This window comes from Musca domestica, unplaced genomic scaffold, assembly GCF_030504385.1.
Source record: "Musca domestica strain aabys unplaced genomic scaffold, Musca_domestica.polishedcontigs.V.1.1 16, whole genome shotgun sequence".
NCBI classification, from domain to species: Eukaryota; Metazoa; Arthropoda; class Insecta; order Diptera; family Muscidae; genus Musca; species Musca domestica.
In genome coordinates, this window is record NW_026712219.1 from 16,966,127 (window position 1) to 16,983,887 (window position 17,761).

The window sequence follows — 17,761 nt, forward strand, 5'->3', positions numbered from 1 at the left end:
TCTAAATTTTTACCGATTATCTAAAATTTCAATAGGGTTCGTCTTTGGGACAATCAAATGTTGTTTGGAAAATTTCATCTCAATCGGATAATAAATGCGAACTGCATTTTGTTCACAAGAATACATGGACGGACGGACGGACAGACGGACTGACATGCATAAATCAACTCAGAAAGTGATTCTATACAGATCATCAAAAGGAACTATGGGTCTATCTCGTTTCCTTTTGCCTGTTACAAACAAATACACAAAGACATAATACCCTGACCATCTTGTGGTGTAGAGTATAAAAACCCATCATTAAAAAAATTATTTTATGCTACTGTTCTGTACAACAACTGAACAGTTCTGAATAATTCATTTGGTAGTCTTTAGAAAAAAAAAAACAAATAAAACAAAAAAAAAAACAAAACTTTGGCATTGACATTGGCCTTTTAAGCGATATTCGTTGTTGACATTTGTAGTTATTTTGAGGCGTCAATAATGAAGACGGATGGATATAAATATTTACGGGAAGCATCCTAAGGTGACTTTGAATTACATTAACAAGTTTATTGGCAAAACAAGACAGTGGCATAGAAGCAGCAGTTTTCATAATATAAAGACTTTTCAAATTGGGGAATTTATTCATATCCTGTCGATGTTAAATTGTTTTTCTTTTTTTGTTGTTGTTTCAAAACGTTCCAATCTTCTCCCAGGTTCTTTGTATTTCAGCGAAATATCCGATTTATTTGATTAGCCGATAGATGCATATCAAAGCTAGAGATTTATGATTTTTTTATGAAATGAAATGACATCAAAGTCATATTTTTTTTCGGGGGGGACTGTTGATTAATTCATTTCAGATGTGACTCCATTAGGTGAGTACGACGAAGAGAAGGAGGTTGCGGGTAGAGATGGATGGATGGCTGATTGGTAGTGAATTAATAGCATAATTTGAATTCAGTGTAAAACGTCCAATGATATTCATGCGTGTCCCAAATTGAAATGTATATCTAGCCACCCGGACAGCAAGCCAGTCATACCGTCACTTGAGTCAGATTGGTGCAAAAATCCATTTTACCTCCAACACCAATGAACTCCCGGCTGTCATCTTTTTTGAAAAAATGCCGACATTAATATTTTATTTTATTATTTATATATTTGTTGTTATTGTTGTTGCTGCGTTTTTTTGTCTTGACATTAAATTCAGATTCATCGCTAAACATTTGTTCTCAGGCATGTCGGGCTTCAACCATGAATTTATATGGCCACAAAGATTTTGATAACTGGTGTTTTTTTTTAATTTTTTTATAAAAAAACATTCGTGTATGACAATCCTAATATTTAAGCTCCACCCAAAATTTAACAATAACCAGAAGTAATAAAGTAATGTATTTTATTGTTAATTTATTAATAATTTGTGGCTGTTAGGAGGTCTGAAAAAAATGCACTTGATAATGTGAATGAATGCTATTCTAGATACAGGTTTCATTTGTTTTTTATTCACTTCTAAGTCTGGCAAAAAGTACCTGTGGATAGATGATATAGAAGCGGTCTACAATGGACACCTAGTGGAATTTAGAACGGTCCCTTGGAAGTCGAATATCTATATTAATAACAAGTAAAAACCATTAAGTTCGGCCGGGCCAAACTTTTAATACCCTCCACCTTAGGGTATAGGAAACATTAGAGCCCATTATGTCCCACATATACCAATTTTTAGACATATTCATTCCAAAAATCATCAAAATACCGAATATCGGGAAATACGGCTATATGGGGCTATACAAAAACGTGGACCTATACATATAAAGCTAATACCCATTAAGACCAACAAATACCAATTTCTAGAAAAATCCGCGAAGAAATGTGACAAAAACCATTGAAATGGCGAATATCGAGAGGTACCGTTATATGGGGGCTATACCAAATCGTGGACCCATACATGCAATGTTTCGCCACCGGAGCTGGAACCCATTATGACCAACAAATACCAATTTTTAGACTAATCCGTAAAAACTTGTGGCAAAAATCATCAAAATACCGAATGTCGGCAGGTACCTTTATATGGGGACTATACCTATACATACAATGTTTCGCCACACGAACTAGGAGCCATTATGACCTACAAATCCGTAAAAAAAATGTGGCAAAAATAATGAAAATATCGAATATCGGGAGGTACCTTTATATGGGGGCTATACCGAAGCGTGGGCCTATACATGCAATCTCTCGCCACACTAACTGGGACCCGTTATGACCTACAAATACCAATTTTCAGACAAATTCGTGAAAAAAATGTAGCATAAATCATCAAGATACCGAATATCTGGGGGTACCGTTATATGGGGACTATACCAAAATGTGGACCGATATATCTCATTTTCAATACCAACCATCCTAGACACAATACAAATTGCTCTGCTAAATTTTGGCGCTCTACGTCAAATAATGTGAGCAGTATCGTGATTTCAACAGACAGACGGACAGACAGACAGATGGACGGACATTAAATCGACTTAGAATTTTATGCTGATTATGAATATATATACTTTATGGGGTCTACGACGAATATTTAGATTGCTACAAACGGAATAACAAAGTTAATGTACCCTCCTTTCCAAGGTGGAGGGTAAAAAAAGTAAAGTAATTGACTGGCTGACTGACTTAACGATTCATCAACGCCCAGACGAATCTTGAAATTTTGTTTGAGGGTCACTCTTGGTTCGAAGGCATCAGATAAGGTTGGGTTTTTGGAAATTCGTACTAAAACGGTACGAAAAATATTAAAAAGTACTAAATATAGTACCTTTTGTATTAAACGAACCGGTAGAGCAAGAATTCTAAAATTTGGAATGAGGATCATTGATGGAGTGTTTAATGGATGAACCAAAGGGTTTTTGGAAATTCGCACTATAAGAATACGAAAAGTACTAAAATGTACTATATTTTGTACCACTTCGTGTCATGTGAACGGTTTGAGGCAAAAACTTAAAATTTGAAATTTGAATCTAGGTTAAGGAGTAAGGTCGATGTAAGGAGGTAGTTTTGGAAGTGCGTACTCATGTATAGAAAAGGTACTTAACGATACTAAATTTGGTATAATTTGAATTTCGAGTAAGATATGGAACGGAATCCTGAAATTTGACGGAGTGTAGGATAAGAATATGGAGGTATTTTTTTTAATGTGTACTTATGTCCACGAAAATGGTACTAAGCGTGGTACAATTTCAGTTTGGGTAAACCGATAGAGCTGGAATAGTGAAATTTGGAAATAAAATTATTATTGCGTTGTAGGACTGCGATATGTAGGTGATTTTGCGAATTCGTACTTATAAGTACTGGATGGTACTTAATTTGGAACAATTTAAACAATTTGGAGAAACTGATAGAGTTGGAATTTTGAAATTTGGAAATAAGATAACTGTTGCATTTTTGGATTAGAGTATGTAGAGAGTTTTGGAAATTCCTACCTTTGTGTACTATTATTTGGTACTAAATTTGGTACAGACGGAATTTGGAAGAACGCATAGAGCTGGTATCCGAAATTTGAAATGAAATAACATTACGTGCAGAGAGTAGGATTGGGATATGGAGGTAGTTTTCAATGGTACTAAATTTGGTACAATTTAAGTTTTGGGAGAATCGGTAGGGTTGGAATCCAGAAATTTGGAAATAAGAATTCTATAGAACTTTATGATGTAAGTAGCTATGAAAATTTGTACTTATGTAAACTAAACAGTACTAAATTTGGTACAATTCGAATTTGGAGGAACAGATGGAGATGGAATCCGGAATTAGAGATTAGTTTTGAAGATTTTTACTCATATGTACTAAAAATTACTAGTTTTTGTATAATTTGGATTTGGTTAAATCGATAGAGTTGCAGTTCTGGAATTGGGAATAACAAGTTAAAAAGCAGTAAGTTCGGCCGGGCCAAACTTTGAACACCCTCCACCATTTGGAACGAATTTGGAAATTAAAAAAAAATAAAATCCTTATAAAATGCTGTTAAATTTTAAAAATTGCTGTTATATTGGGGTCTATACGACGTGGACCTATTTGTTTGCCATTACCATATTCAAATTCGAAACTTGAAACAAACGGTAAATAATGTAGCTAAAATCATCAAAATATCGTATATAGGGAGGTACCATTATATCGGAGCTGTGCGAAGACCTGGATCAGCATAGACAATTTTCTGCCACAGGCTATAGCATCCATTACTAACGTCAAACACGATATCTCAAACAATTTCGGTGGGCGTTGTACCTAAACTCGTCAAAATACCGAATATAGGAAGGTACTGATATATGGGACCTATACGAAGACCTGGGCCTGCTTAGATATTTTTCGGTCACAGACTGTAGTTCCCATTACGAACTCTAAATAGGTGATTTGAAACAATTCCGGTGAATAATGTCGCTAAAATCATCAAAATACCGAATTTTGGGAGGTACCGTTATGTGGGGGCTATACGAAGACGTAAACCTACACAGACAATTTTCTGTCATTGGCTGTAGCATCCATTACGAATCTCAAATACCAAATTTGAAACAATTTCCGTGAATAATGTCGCTAAAATCATCAAAATACCGAATATCGGGAGGTACCGTTATATGGGTGCAATACGAAGACGTGAACCTGCCCAGGTAATTTTCTGTCATTGGCTGTAGCATCCATTTCGAACTTCAAATACAAAGTTGAAACAATTCCGGTGAATAATGTCGCTAAAATCATCAAAATACATATTAAGGGGGCTATATATTATATGGGGGCTATATGAAAACGTGGACCTACATGGCCCATTTACGAACTTAACCTGCCTACTGGAAAAATAAACACGTGTGCAAAATTGTAGCCTTCTATCTCAATTCGTTCGAAAGATAGCGTGATTACAACAGACAGACGGGCAGAAAGACAGACATACAGACGGACATGGCTAAATCGACTTAGAATTTTACACTGATCAAGAATATATAAATACTTTGTTGGGTCTGACATGAGTATTTCGAGGAGTTACAAACGGAATGACAAAGTTAATATACCCTCCATAGTATGGTGGAGGGTATAAAAATTACTGGTGGAGTGTAGGATTGGGATATACAGGGTGAGATAAAAAAACCGCAACAAACTTCAGAGTGCTGTCATTTCTAAGCCACTCGTCCGACAGCTGTAAAAAAAAACATTTTTTTGAGAATTTTCCAGAAAAAAAGTAATTCGTGATGGAATTCAAGCGTGATCTCTTTATATTTGGCTGGAAAATCACAAGATGCTATCGTTAGAGCACTCCAGCATTTAAATGTGAATAAATCTTTTGTGTCTCGTACCATCGCTACCGTTACCGCGATACTGGTAGCGTAGCCCGACGTCAAGGAAGTGGACGGAAGAAAACAGCAACATCAGCAGAAATGGTTCGAAAAGTAAAGAAGCGACTTGATCGAAACCCGCATCGCAGTGGCCGAAAAATTTCTCGTGAGCTGAACAAATTGCCATTTTCCTTTCCGCAAATATTGAAAAATGAGCTCGAGGTAAAGTCATTGAAATTCCAAAATGTGCAAGAACTTACACCGCAACAGCAACAGAAAGAAAATAGACTCAAAAGAGCTAAAGAGTTCCTTCGTTTGGCCGAAAGTTGTGAACTGCCGAATTTAGTTTTCTCTGATGAGACAACATTCGTTGTCCAGCAGTTTGTAAACAAACAAAATGATCGTGTTTACTTGCCAAAAAGGTCAGCTGAAAATGTGCACCTTCTGTTGGCCACCAGAACTCAATGGTATGGGCCGCCATAACAGCCGATGGTCGCTCTCCGCGAAAATATTCTGGAGGGTGTATTAAAGCCCTGGGCACGCAAACATTTTGGGCGCAGACCTTGGACATTCCAATAGGACTCAGCTCCATCGCAGTCAGCTCGCGCCACCCTAGAATGGTTACAAAATGAGGTTCCTCGCTTCATTTCCATCGCACAATGGCCACCAAAGTCTCCGAATACCAATCCGTTGGACTATTGTGTCTGGAGTATTTTGGAAAACAAGGTTGACACTAAAAAATACCAAAGAGTCGATCACCTTAAGCAAGCGCTTCGCCAGGAATGGGCCAAAATACCGCAGAGCAACATTCGGGCAGCGTGTGACGGTTTTATTGGCTGTTTGAAGGCCATAATTCGAACAAATCTAAACTAATTCTAAAATTTGATGCTATTTCCAAAATTTTCTGCTTTCATTCAATAAAATTAAAAAAAAAAATTATAAAATCATGTCGTTTGACTTTGTTGCAGTTTTTTATCTCACCTTGTATATGTAGATGTATGCATATATGTGTGATGTTTATGTTGGTCTTTAAACAGCTTCTTTAATCTGATACCTCACCAGACTTTTAAATGCGTAGCAATTAATCAAATTACAGCCGATTTTCTAATGAAGTTGACAAATAGTCATGTCGTTCCTATTAAACGTTTTCTTTTTTACGATACTCGCACTCTAAATTCGCATTTTATTATTCGACTTAGAACTCAAATGATCCATGCCTATTTCAATGAACATTTACCAACCATAAACACATTGTGATACTTATTTATGTACATATTTGGTAATATACATTATCTTTGCCGTATGATCTCACATAGATGTGCGAATATGTGTGTGTGTGTGTGTGTGTATGTACATATGTCTGTGTTTTATTGCCTCTAATCAATTATATGCTGGTGGCTAACTATCTCGCTTTAGTCGAGAATTCCTCCTTCACCGTTTGCGCTTCCAATGGAACGAGCCCAACTTAAAAGCGTCAAGCCATTAGAAATAAATAACAACTGAAATCATTCAAATCCGCTTCGGCGTTTCGAAGTCATCGAGCAGCAACAAAATAACTTTAAAACAACAAATAAAAAAAAACACACAAATTAAATGTCTTTCTAAATTATGCGTAACTTAAGACAATAACGAAAAAGAAAAAGTTTAAGAAACAAAAACACAAGTACCTACGAGAATTTCATTTTAGATAGCGCGGGTGTTTCGAGGGGCAACTTGAACTGTAAATTGCTGAAAAACATGTTTCGTTTCTTTTACTGTCAAAGACCACATATTTTGGATATTTAGTTGGTGGTAACACGTCTGGCAAACATGGATCGATTGCCTTGCCAAAGTCAAAAGGCAGAGAGAAATAATTGTTTTATTACTTCTTCGGCTCTCTCGCTGGCGCTGTTGTTTATTTGTCAGGTAACGTAACTTGTTTTAATGAAAACAACAAACTATAAACATTGTCTTTGTGAATTTCTAATAGTCGGAACAGTGTTCTGAAATGGGCCAATCATATGAAATGGAGTTTGATAGAGTTGAAGGACGCTAAAACATTTAAAAGTCTATTCTGATAGGAGATTTTCAAGTTACGAATTGGAGGAATTGTCATATTCCTCTCTTATAATCATGATGGTCATCATTGATGTAAAGTATTAATTACAGATGGTATATGTGACACTGCCTACCTTAAGGACAGAAAAAGTTCTAAAAAGTACCAGCGATAGAGCAGAATTAAAACATTGAAAATTTTCCTGAGATTTACACTTGGTTTAGATACGAGATTTTTGGAATTTTTAAGGGTTCAAGAGATACTAAAAGGTACAAAATGCTACGGCATTGTTATTGAAGATTGTTAATAACAAAAATTTTAGAAAATCTGCGTGAGGATCGCCCGTGGTTTTAAGGTGATATTTTTGGTAACTCGTACTTCAAGAGTAACAAGAAAAAAAGCAGTAAGTTCGGCCGGGCCGAACTTTGAATACCCTCCACCATTTGGAACGGGTTTGGAATGAAGAATATAACATTCGCCAAAAATTCTGTTAACATCTTAAAAATACATACACCCAGAGAAAAAATGACAACATCCGTGTATGAAATGACCACATCCGTGTATGATAGTGTATCAACCACGTTTGGTGTCAAAATGAGCACGCTGTTGTCATTTTGACACCGAGATTTTGGCAACGATTTCAACAACAGATGTGCATGAAATGAGCACATACGTGGTCATTTCGAGCACGCCCCGTTGTCAGATTGTCAACGCTTCGTTGTCAGATCGTCAACGCTTCGTTGTCAGATTGTCAACGCTCCGTTGTCGGATTGTCAACGCCCGTTGTCAGATTGAAATCAATGGTGGTCATTTTTTGATATCCGTTCCTTTTCCATTTTATACCCTTAGTAGAAGAAACGACATTTTTTGAAAAGTATTTTATTGAACGAAACCAATTACATAAATTCAATATAAATACATATTTGATTTAACAAAACAATTCGAATTACATATATTCAATGTATAGAAACAAATTAAATTAACTTAAATCCTGTTGTCCTGAACGCATTGTACTTTTAAAAATTTAGTGGACATTAAATGGTCTGTTTTCAAATGAGCTATTAAAAGATTTGCCTTATCAAAATGCTTACGGCAACGAAAGCAAATATACATTTTGAATTGTACTTTAATTATTGTTGCAGAAATTAATAAGTGAAGTCAAATTAACTGATTTTATATCATATACAGTATTAATTTCATAAAAATATTTTTGGATAAAAATCCATGGAATTTGGCAGGCATTTGGATATTTTAAAGAAAGTGCATGAAAAATTTTAAAACATGTATCTAAACATTCGAGGAACGATTGAAATTTTAACAAATTGTGGTTAAAAAAAACATAAAAACCTTTTATATTGAAATCGGACAAACCCTCCACAATTATAAATGGCTGTATAGTTAATCCAGCATTGTAATACTTTTCAGTGACTGTATCAATTTGCCTTTTATAATCGTTAATTGTCGGTAGTCGCAGTACGAAACTTTCCTGCGAATCAGCTATTGTTACTTTTTTTCGTAATTTACCGTTTCCACATTTAAACCTAGCAGGTGATGGTAAAACTGAATTCAACAGTATTGCGTATATATAATCTTGAGCATCTGCAACCGAAATATAAAATAAATATTACTTTTAATGTTTATGATAAATCAGGAATTAAAATTTACCTATGCTGCTTGCCGTCAAAACATTTGCGAAGAGTTGTTTGCAATGTTCGTTATGAATATTTTTCCCATAATAATTGTAAATTTTTTTCTTAAATTGGTCCCATTTAGAAAGTAGAAGATTGCCTTTCTGTGGATACATAATATCGAAATCAATGTTGACCTAAAACGAAACATTAGTATCCATATACAAATAAATAGCTCATGGCTACTTACCAATTCTGAAGCTCTTGCATCGGACAACTTCGTCCATTCAAGGAGAAATGTATGGCTACTTAAATTTTTTATATCTCTTTGCCGTATGTTAAAAGATCTTTTCCATTTTTCGCAGATCGATCCCCAATCATTACATTCTCTTAGTAAGGAAGCTTTCAATGAATTTTCAACTGATTCATCAATTTCGGGAACATCTTTGTTACAAAAATTAGGAGATGTGTGAGTTGCTGCTTTGCTTGTGCTAGGCTCGGAAATCAAAAGCTTTATTCTTTTGGACTTCTTGTTTCTATACTTGGCATAAAGTTTTCCGCTTGCGTTGTTCTTTCCTTTTCTTGAAATGTAATAATAATCCTAAAAATAAAGACATATTATAAGTTAAGAAACTACATAATCAGATACGTTGTTTATATTGTTAATCTTACCCTCATTTCGTTTTCAAGAGGAAAAACGGAACAAATTTCATCCAATATGCGCATATAGTCTTGAGTGTAAAGAGTAACATTGTTGGTTAAAATATCTTCAATAATTATATTAATTATATCATCTCTTTGCTCGTCACTTAATTTCTTATTAACGCTACTACATTCAAGCGCTAGTTTCCCCTTCGAGGTATGTGTTAACAATTCCGTTAGATCCTATATTAAATAAAAAAACTACATTAACTATGCTTACACAAATATTACTCTTACCTTACCTCTGACAAAATTCCTTTGGCTTTTGAGCAGTTCGAACCTGTAGTGTCGGGAGTACCAGGAGTACTTGCAGGTGTCTCGTTGCGTTTCCACCATTCACCTATTTTAGATGGAACTGACATAGTTTCGTCATCAATCCCGAGCTATTGTTATGACAATATTAATACTGAGTTCAACTCTGTAAAACAAATAATACGTACCTTTCGTTTTTTCCAAGCAAAGAGCTTTTCTCTGAATTCAACACGCAGTCCCAATGGTGGCACTGCTTCCTTTAAATCTTCTTTTTTCAAGTACTGCAAGCTGCGAAATGTTACATGTGATGCTAAAAGAACAAAAAAGAAAATTCTTTGTTAATTACACTGATTAACTGAAAAATTCATTTTTATTTACTTACCTTTTAATTGTTCAAAAAGCGACTCCATATTTATTCCTTTTAAGAACTCCCTTAACATATAATCGTCCTCATTGTTTTCCGCATCTTGACTGCTGCAATGGTTTGTATCGCGAACCACAACAATATTGCCATCGATTTCTAACAACTCACCAATGATATTTTGAGGATCTTGCGAATTATTATTCATTTTCAATAAATTTTTTGCACAATGCGTCCTTTCTCTTTCAATAACACGGAAAAAATGGTAAATATGCAGCCGATTGCACACGAGTAAAAAAAATGACAACGGTGGTGCATGATTCATACACGGTAGTTGCTAAAATGGCAACGATCGTGTACGATTCATGCACGTCGGTGTACAAAGTAACAACGGTGGTGCATCATTATGCAGGTGGTGGTGCATAATTCATACACGACCGGTGTCATATTGACAACGACCGTGTGTGAATCATGCACCACCGTTGTCATTTTTTACTCGTGTGTAATCGGCTGCAATTACCAATATTACAAATGGACAAATTAAGCACGGCTGTTGTTGGTACCGAAAGTTGACCACGTCTCGGTGTCAATTTGAGCACGTTCGTGCACAATTCACCAACAGCCGTTGTTGAAAAATATAACAACGGGTCGTTGCGAAAATGACAACATACGTGCTTGATTTCGCAACGGGATTTTTCCCTCAGTGTAGGCATTATTTGTCATTAGCCATTACCATATTCAAATTCGAAACTTGAAATAAACGATGAATAACGTAGCTAAAATCATCAAAATCCATATATAGAAAGGTACCGTTATATCGGAGCTATACGAAGACGTGGACCTGTATAGACAATTTTCTGTCACAGGCTGTAGCTTCCATTACTAACTTCAAATACGACATCTCAAACAATTTCCGTGAGTATTGTACCTAAAATCGTCAAAATACCGAATATAGGGAGGTACTGATGTATGGGGCCTATACGAAGAGCTGGACCTGTATAGACAATTTTCTGTCGCAGATTGTAGTTCCCATTACGGACTCTAAATGCGTAATTTGAAACTACTACGATGAATAATGACGCTAAAATCTTCAAAATACCGAATATTGGGAGGTACCGTTATATGGGGGATATACGAAGACGTGGACCTGCATAGACAATTTTCTGTCGTAGGCTGTAGTATTCACTACGAACTTCAAATACCAAATTTGAAACAATTCCCGTGAATAGTGTCGCCAAAATCATCAAAATACCGATTATGGGGATGTACCGTTATATGGGGGCTATACGAAGACGTGGACCTGCACAGACAATTTTCTGTCGTAGGCTGTAGTATCCATTTCGAAATTCAAATGCCAAATTTGAAAAAAAATTCGGTGAATGATGTCGCTAAAATCATCAAAATACCGAATATCGGGAGGTACCGTTATATGGGAGCTATATAAAAACGTGGACCTACATGACCCATCTACGAAGTTAACCTGCCTACTGACAAAATAAACACGTGTGCAAAATTTTAGACTTCTATCTCAATTCGTTCGAAAGATAGCGTCAGACGGACAGACAGACGGGCAGACAGACAGACGTACATGGCTACATCGTCTTGGAATTTTACACTGATCAAGAATATTTACACTTTGTTGGGTCTGACATGAGTATTTCGAGGAGTTACAAAATGGAATGACAAAATTAATAATATACCCTCCATAGTATGGTGGAGGGTATAAAAAGTTTCCTAAAGGTACATTATTTTTAGAGAGCATTCAGGAAGATGAAGAACTTTGGAATTTATCACCAGTGCAACTCTTGAGCGATTCATCAACGCCCAGACGATACGGTCAAAGCTAGAATCTTGAAATTTGGTGTGGGGGTCACTCTTGGTCCGGGTGGTCAGATAAGGATGGGTTTTTGGAAATTCATACCAGAACGGTGCGATAAGTATTAAAAATTACCAAATATGGTACCCATTTTATTTGAGGAATCAGTAGAGCTAGAAATCTTAAATTTGGAATGAGAGTCACTGATGGAGTGTATGATAGATCTACAAAAGGGGTTGGTCCGAAGGGGTCAGAAAAGGCTGGATTTTTGGAAATTCGGTAGGACGGTACGATAAGTATAAGGTACCCAATATGGTACCTGTTGTATTTGTGGAATCAGTAGAGCTAGAACTATTAAATTTGTAATGAAAGCCACTAATGGAATGTATGTAGATTTAACAAAGGGGTTTTGAAAGTTCGCACTGTAAGTGTACGAAAATTACTGATATGTACTACATTTTTTACCACTTCGTGTCATGTGAATGGTCAGAGGTAAAAACTTGAAATTTCGAATGTTAATCAAGGTTGAGGAGTAGAGTAGATGGAAGGAGGTAGTTTTGGAAGTGTGTACTCATCTACACGAAAAGTACTAAACGGCACTAAGTTTAGTACGATTTTATTTTGGAGGAATGGATAGAGCTCAAATTCTGAACTTTGAAATTAACATGACTGGCGGTGTGGGATTGGGATATGGAGGAAGTTTTCGAAATTTGTATTTATATGCACGAAAGGCACTAAATGGTACTATATTTGGTACAATTTCGATTTGAGTGAACCGACAGAGCTGGAATTCCGAAATTAATGAATAAGATTACTATAGCATTGTGGGACTGAGGAATGTAGCTGGTTTTGGGAATTCGTACTTATGTTTACTAAATGGTACTAAATTTGGTACGATTTAAATTTTTGGGAGAACCAATTGAGTTGGAATACTGAAATTTGGAAATAAGATTATCATTGCTTTGTAAGACTCAGGTATGTAGATAGATTTGAAGAATCGTCCTTATGTGTACAAAATGGTACTAAACACAGGGTGAGATGAAAAAACTGCAACCAACTTCAGACTGCTGTCATTTCTAAGCCACTCGTCCGATAGCTGTAAAAATTATTCCTGTGATAGCTCAGTATATTGTTCACAAGCGTACAAAAGCATTTTGGTGAGAATTTTCCACAAAAATAAGTTATTCGTGATGGAATTCAAGCGTGATAGTGTGATTTCTTTATATTTGGCTGGAAAACCACAAGTGGCTATCGTTAGAGCATTCCAGTATTTAAATGTGAATAAATCTTGAGTGTCTGGTAACATCGCTCGTTACCGCGATACTGGTTGCGTAGCCCGACGTCAAGGAAGTGTTCGGAAGAAAATAGCAACATCAGTAGAAAAGGTTCGAAAAGTAGAGAAGCGACTTGATCGAAACCCGCGTCGCAATGTCCGAAAAATGAGGTTCCTCGCTTCGTTTCCAGCGCACAATGGCCACCAAAATCTCCAGGTACCAATCCGTTGGTCTATTGTGTCTGGAGTATATTGGAAACCAAAGTTGGCACTAAAAAATACCAAAATGTCGATCACCTCAAGTAAGCGCTTCGTCGGGAATGACCCAAAATATCGCAGAGCAACATTCGGGCAGCGTGTGACGGTTTCATTGGCCGTTGCCGTTTGAAGGCCATAATTCGGGCCAAAGGTGACCAATTCGACAAATCTAAAGTTATTCTAAATGTTGATGCTATTTCCGAAATTTTTTGCTTTCATTCAATAAAATTAAAAAATAGTGAAAATTATGGCGTTTGACTTTGTTGCGGTTTTTTATCTTACACTGTATATCTCTTGTTTATTTTTATTTATTTATTTTTTTTTTTTAAATACCGAAGAATGGCTCTATGTAGATCCTCTGTTGCCTTCCCAAGAAACAGTCGTATTTTTGAAAAATTATGAATCACATAGGAAGAGAACTGTGTCCAAGATTCGGTTAAAATTTTGTATTATAATCAAAATATTGAGTTCGCCGAAATGCACCAATAATTTTGATTAACTCCTACGTCATTGACATTCCATATTTCAAAATTTTAAAATTATTTGAGATAATATGACTTAACTAATAATTCCTCACGTAGCGATATGGCGTAGCAATAAACGACTAATTTACGTTTTATTTACATTTGTGATTATGACGTTATTCAAATATTGCTATAGGTATTCATTCATTGATATATTCAAATGAAATATTCCATAAAATTTAATAAGAAAATAATTCTTTAAAATTAATTTAAAAATTTCCATTTAATATAATTCGACGTATTTTAAAATAATATCAAAGATTGAATATAAAATATTGGATGGATACTAACAGCTCATTATAATAAAATCGTAGAAACGATTGTGTGTTTCTTATTTTTTTTTTTTTTTTTTTGTATATATTTATTTTATTATTCATTTCTTTTTGTTAAACGTGATTTGTTTAAAATTAAGACAAAATTCCCAGCCAAATGTGTGACAAATGAAGCAAAACTCACACATACACTGACACACACACCTTCATATAAACGCCTTATGCCGGTAAGTATGCCGGTCAATATACGATTATTAAAATATTTTCAAATTTTATTTGAAAAACGAGTAGATTTAAATCAGAATGGCGATGATATCGTAAAAATAATGCACCGTAAAATATATTATACCCTGACATGGCACAAGTGTAATAATTTAGGAGGGGAGTAACAATAAATTGCGACAATGAAGTAAAAGAAAGAAATAATAACAAAGAGATAGACGGGAAAACGTCCGAATTTCCAAATTCCAACGATTATAATAAATAATCATACAAGGGATAATAAACAATGCAACAACTACGATTTTCATTCAAGGAAATTACATTCCCTTCTAAATAAACGTTCGAAAATTATAGCCTTCCTCACATCCTCTAATCCCATAAATCACAAAACTGTTTCACTCTATTTCAGCTACATACATCTAAAACAGAATTTTGAGTTCTTTCACTCAATTTTCCTTAAGAACGTAGAAAAAAACAATGCAGCAACAAACCCTGGCACTAATTCGAAACGATTTGAAAACAATTGTTATTTTAAGGTGCAAGTCAACAAAAACGAGCGTCAGCCGCTTTTTCGTACGTGATTATGATGGAATTAATGAAATTAATTTCGTTTTTTATTTAAAATAAAAAAGTTAAATAAAATAAAAATAATCACCCAAAAGAGCCCAACTCAAATGAGATGACAAAACAATATCAGATTTTGCTGGTGAAACGTAAACGGCACAGTGGGTTACAAAATGGTGAAAGTCTATATTGAAAAACCACTTTTCTATCCATTAAATATCGATCGAGTCTTCTTTAAATAAATCAACATTTTATGACAACATGTAAAACATCTTCTTTTTATAAAAGAGCTTCGGAGAAGCCTTTGTATTGTCTTTGGTTTGCAGGATACCCTTTAAAGTCCTTCTATTAATAAAAAAAACCTCTAGAAGGATTTCTGCCTAAATGAGGTTTGATAAATATCTTCTGCCTGTAGATAAGGTACATATAGGGCTTCTATTTATAAAATACCTACTAATATTTTTAAAAACAGCAAAGAAAATCTAAAAGAAATGCGGGCCGAATTTGTGATACCCTACCCCCCTTTTGCATAATTAGTAGAACTTCGTACAACAAAAAAAAAATCAGATATCTGAACCGACTTTCACCAAACTTCACATACTTTATCTTAGGCTCAATTTGGTCGTAAGTACCAAACTCCATCCTATTTGGGCGGGCGAATATATGTATGGGAGCTACATCCAAATCTGAACCGATCTCAATAAAATTTGTGAAAGGTATTTCCGTGCTGTATTTGATATATTTACCCAAATATCGTTGTTACAGAGTGCATATTACGGCTGCGAAGGGTAAAAACATCAAATCGGATGAATAATATATATATGGGTGCTATAGCTATATTTTAAACGATTTCAATTAAATTTGGCATACTTATTACCAGGTCTAATTCCATTTGGGCTGATATTACACGTTTGGTGCACAATAAAAGCAAATCGGACGAAGATATATATGGGAGCTACATCTAAATTTTGACTAATTATATCCAATTTCAATAGAGTCCGTCCCTGGATGAAACAAATGACTAGAGGAAAATTTAATCTGGATCGGGTAATAAATTCAACCTTTACTTTGTTTACAAAAACACATGGACAGACGGACAGGCTCAGAATGTGATTCTATACAGATCATCAAAAGGAACTATGGGTCTATCTCGTTTCCTTTTGCCCGTTACAAACAAATGCACGAAGACATAATACCCTAACCAGCTTGTGGTGTAGGGTATAAAAATATCTCAAGAGCTTATATACACAAAAGACCATTTGTATATTTTCTACTTCGAGAAGTCTTTAAAGAAAGTCTTTAGAAAAAATATACATATATACCGTGTCATGCTTAAGTGTCTCACACTTCATTTGTGTGCTTGAATCTGAATGTATGATATGCTTATATGTCTGAGTGGAATTGTTAAAATTTAATTTTAATTGTTTGTATTATTATAGAAAATGGTAACAATTTTAAAAATTCAGAGGCTTTTTGTGGATATCTGAAAAATTTTAAATATTAAAAGATATTCCGGAAAGCCTTCTATTTAGAGAAATGGCGTCTCAAAAAGTCCAAAATGTCGTATGGAACATGTACATGGCATGACAACTGTGATGTGCGGGAAAGATCTTCAGTTTATTGAGAGCCTAAACACGATGTACGCTCTCTAGGATACACAAGATGATCTTAGTGTTCTGGAACGACTATAAAATATCTTCAATACATATTAAGCCTGCAGAATTTTTCATGTTCTGAATAAGATATGATATGGTTTATGTACAAACTATATCTAGATGATCCTCTGATTTAAGTCTGTAACTATTATTGAAAAGTTTCAACCATATTGGTCCATCTTCAATTCTGATCTATGTCTTACCTGAATTTTCTATTCGCCAAGTAAAGAGTTTTGAATTCTCGTGTCAACTTTTATAACCTCGGCCATATTGCTTGAGAGGGTATATATCATTTGATAAGGCCAAACTGCACCTACAGTGGGTCACAATTTCCAATACTTATAGCTGTCATAACTTGCGAAACAAGTCGTTGATTATTTACAACTATTGCTCTAAATCATATATCTGATATGAATATGTAATTAATTGGAATTTATGATTTCGTATAAAATTGGATATAAATGTTCGATGTCCTCTAAATTTCATTATTATTATCTGTATTAGAAGAAGTGGAATATTTCGGTCCGCTATATTTGGTACCTCATGCATATTTCCACATTGTCCAAAAATTTGCACATATCTCATATAAAGAATAGGAAGCAGACGATATATATATATATATATATATATATATATATATATATATATATATATATATATGACCCTCCCCAGTGGGGTCAATGGTGTGAATAATCATAACTCAAGGCTGGGGGTATATATCTGTCGGCAAAACCGACTGATACTATTTAACTAGTTTTAACCAGCCTTTAGTAAAGACTTTCTCTATTTAACCAATTTTCTATTTGCCCCACTGTTCAATACCTTGCATTGCCGTACGTCTGTCCTTTTGTAGTCAATGTCCGCATTAAATTGTGCTGGAATGTTTTTCTCATCACATCATCAGAAGG

The 17,761-nt window shown here is 35.0% G+C and overlaps 1 long non-coding RNA gene across 3 annotated transcripts; it reads right to left on the reverse strand.

Annotated features, from left to right (window-relative positions):
• Nucleotides 1–8,392: 8,392 nt before the first annotated feature.
• Nucleotides 8,393–10,781, reverse strand: LOC131801443 (uncharacterized). Of its 3 annotated transcripts, none has more exons than XR_009341832.1 (4): nucleotides 10,097–10,781; nucleotides 9,627–10,039; nucleotides 8,992–9,555; nucleotides 8,393–8,925 (listed from the first exon to the last, which is right to left on the reverse strand). It is a non-coding gene; the product is annotated as an uncharacterized LOC131801443 (long non-coding RNA). The 3 variants fall into 3 exon arrangements; XR_009341831.1 differs by having other exon boundaries at nucleotides 9,627–9,839; nucleotides 9,899–10,781; XR_009341830.1 differs by having other exon boundaries at nucleotides 9,627–10,781.
• Between the last annotated feature and the right edge of the window lie 6,980 nt (nucleotides 10,782–17,761).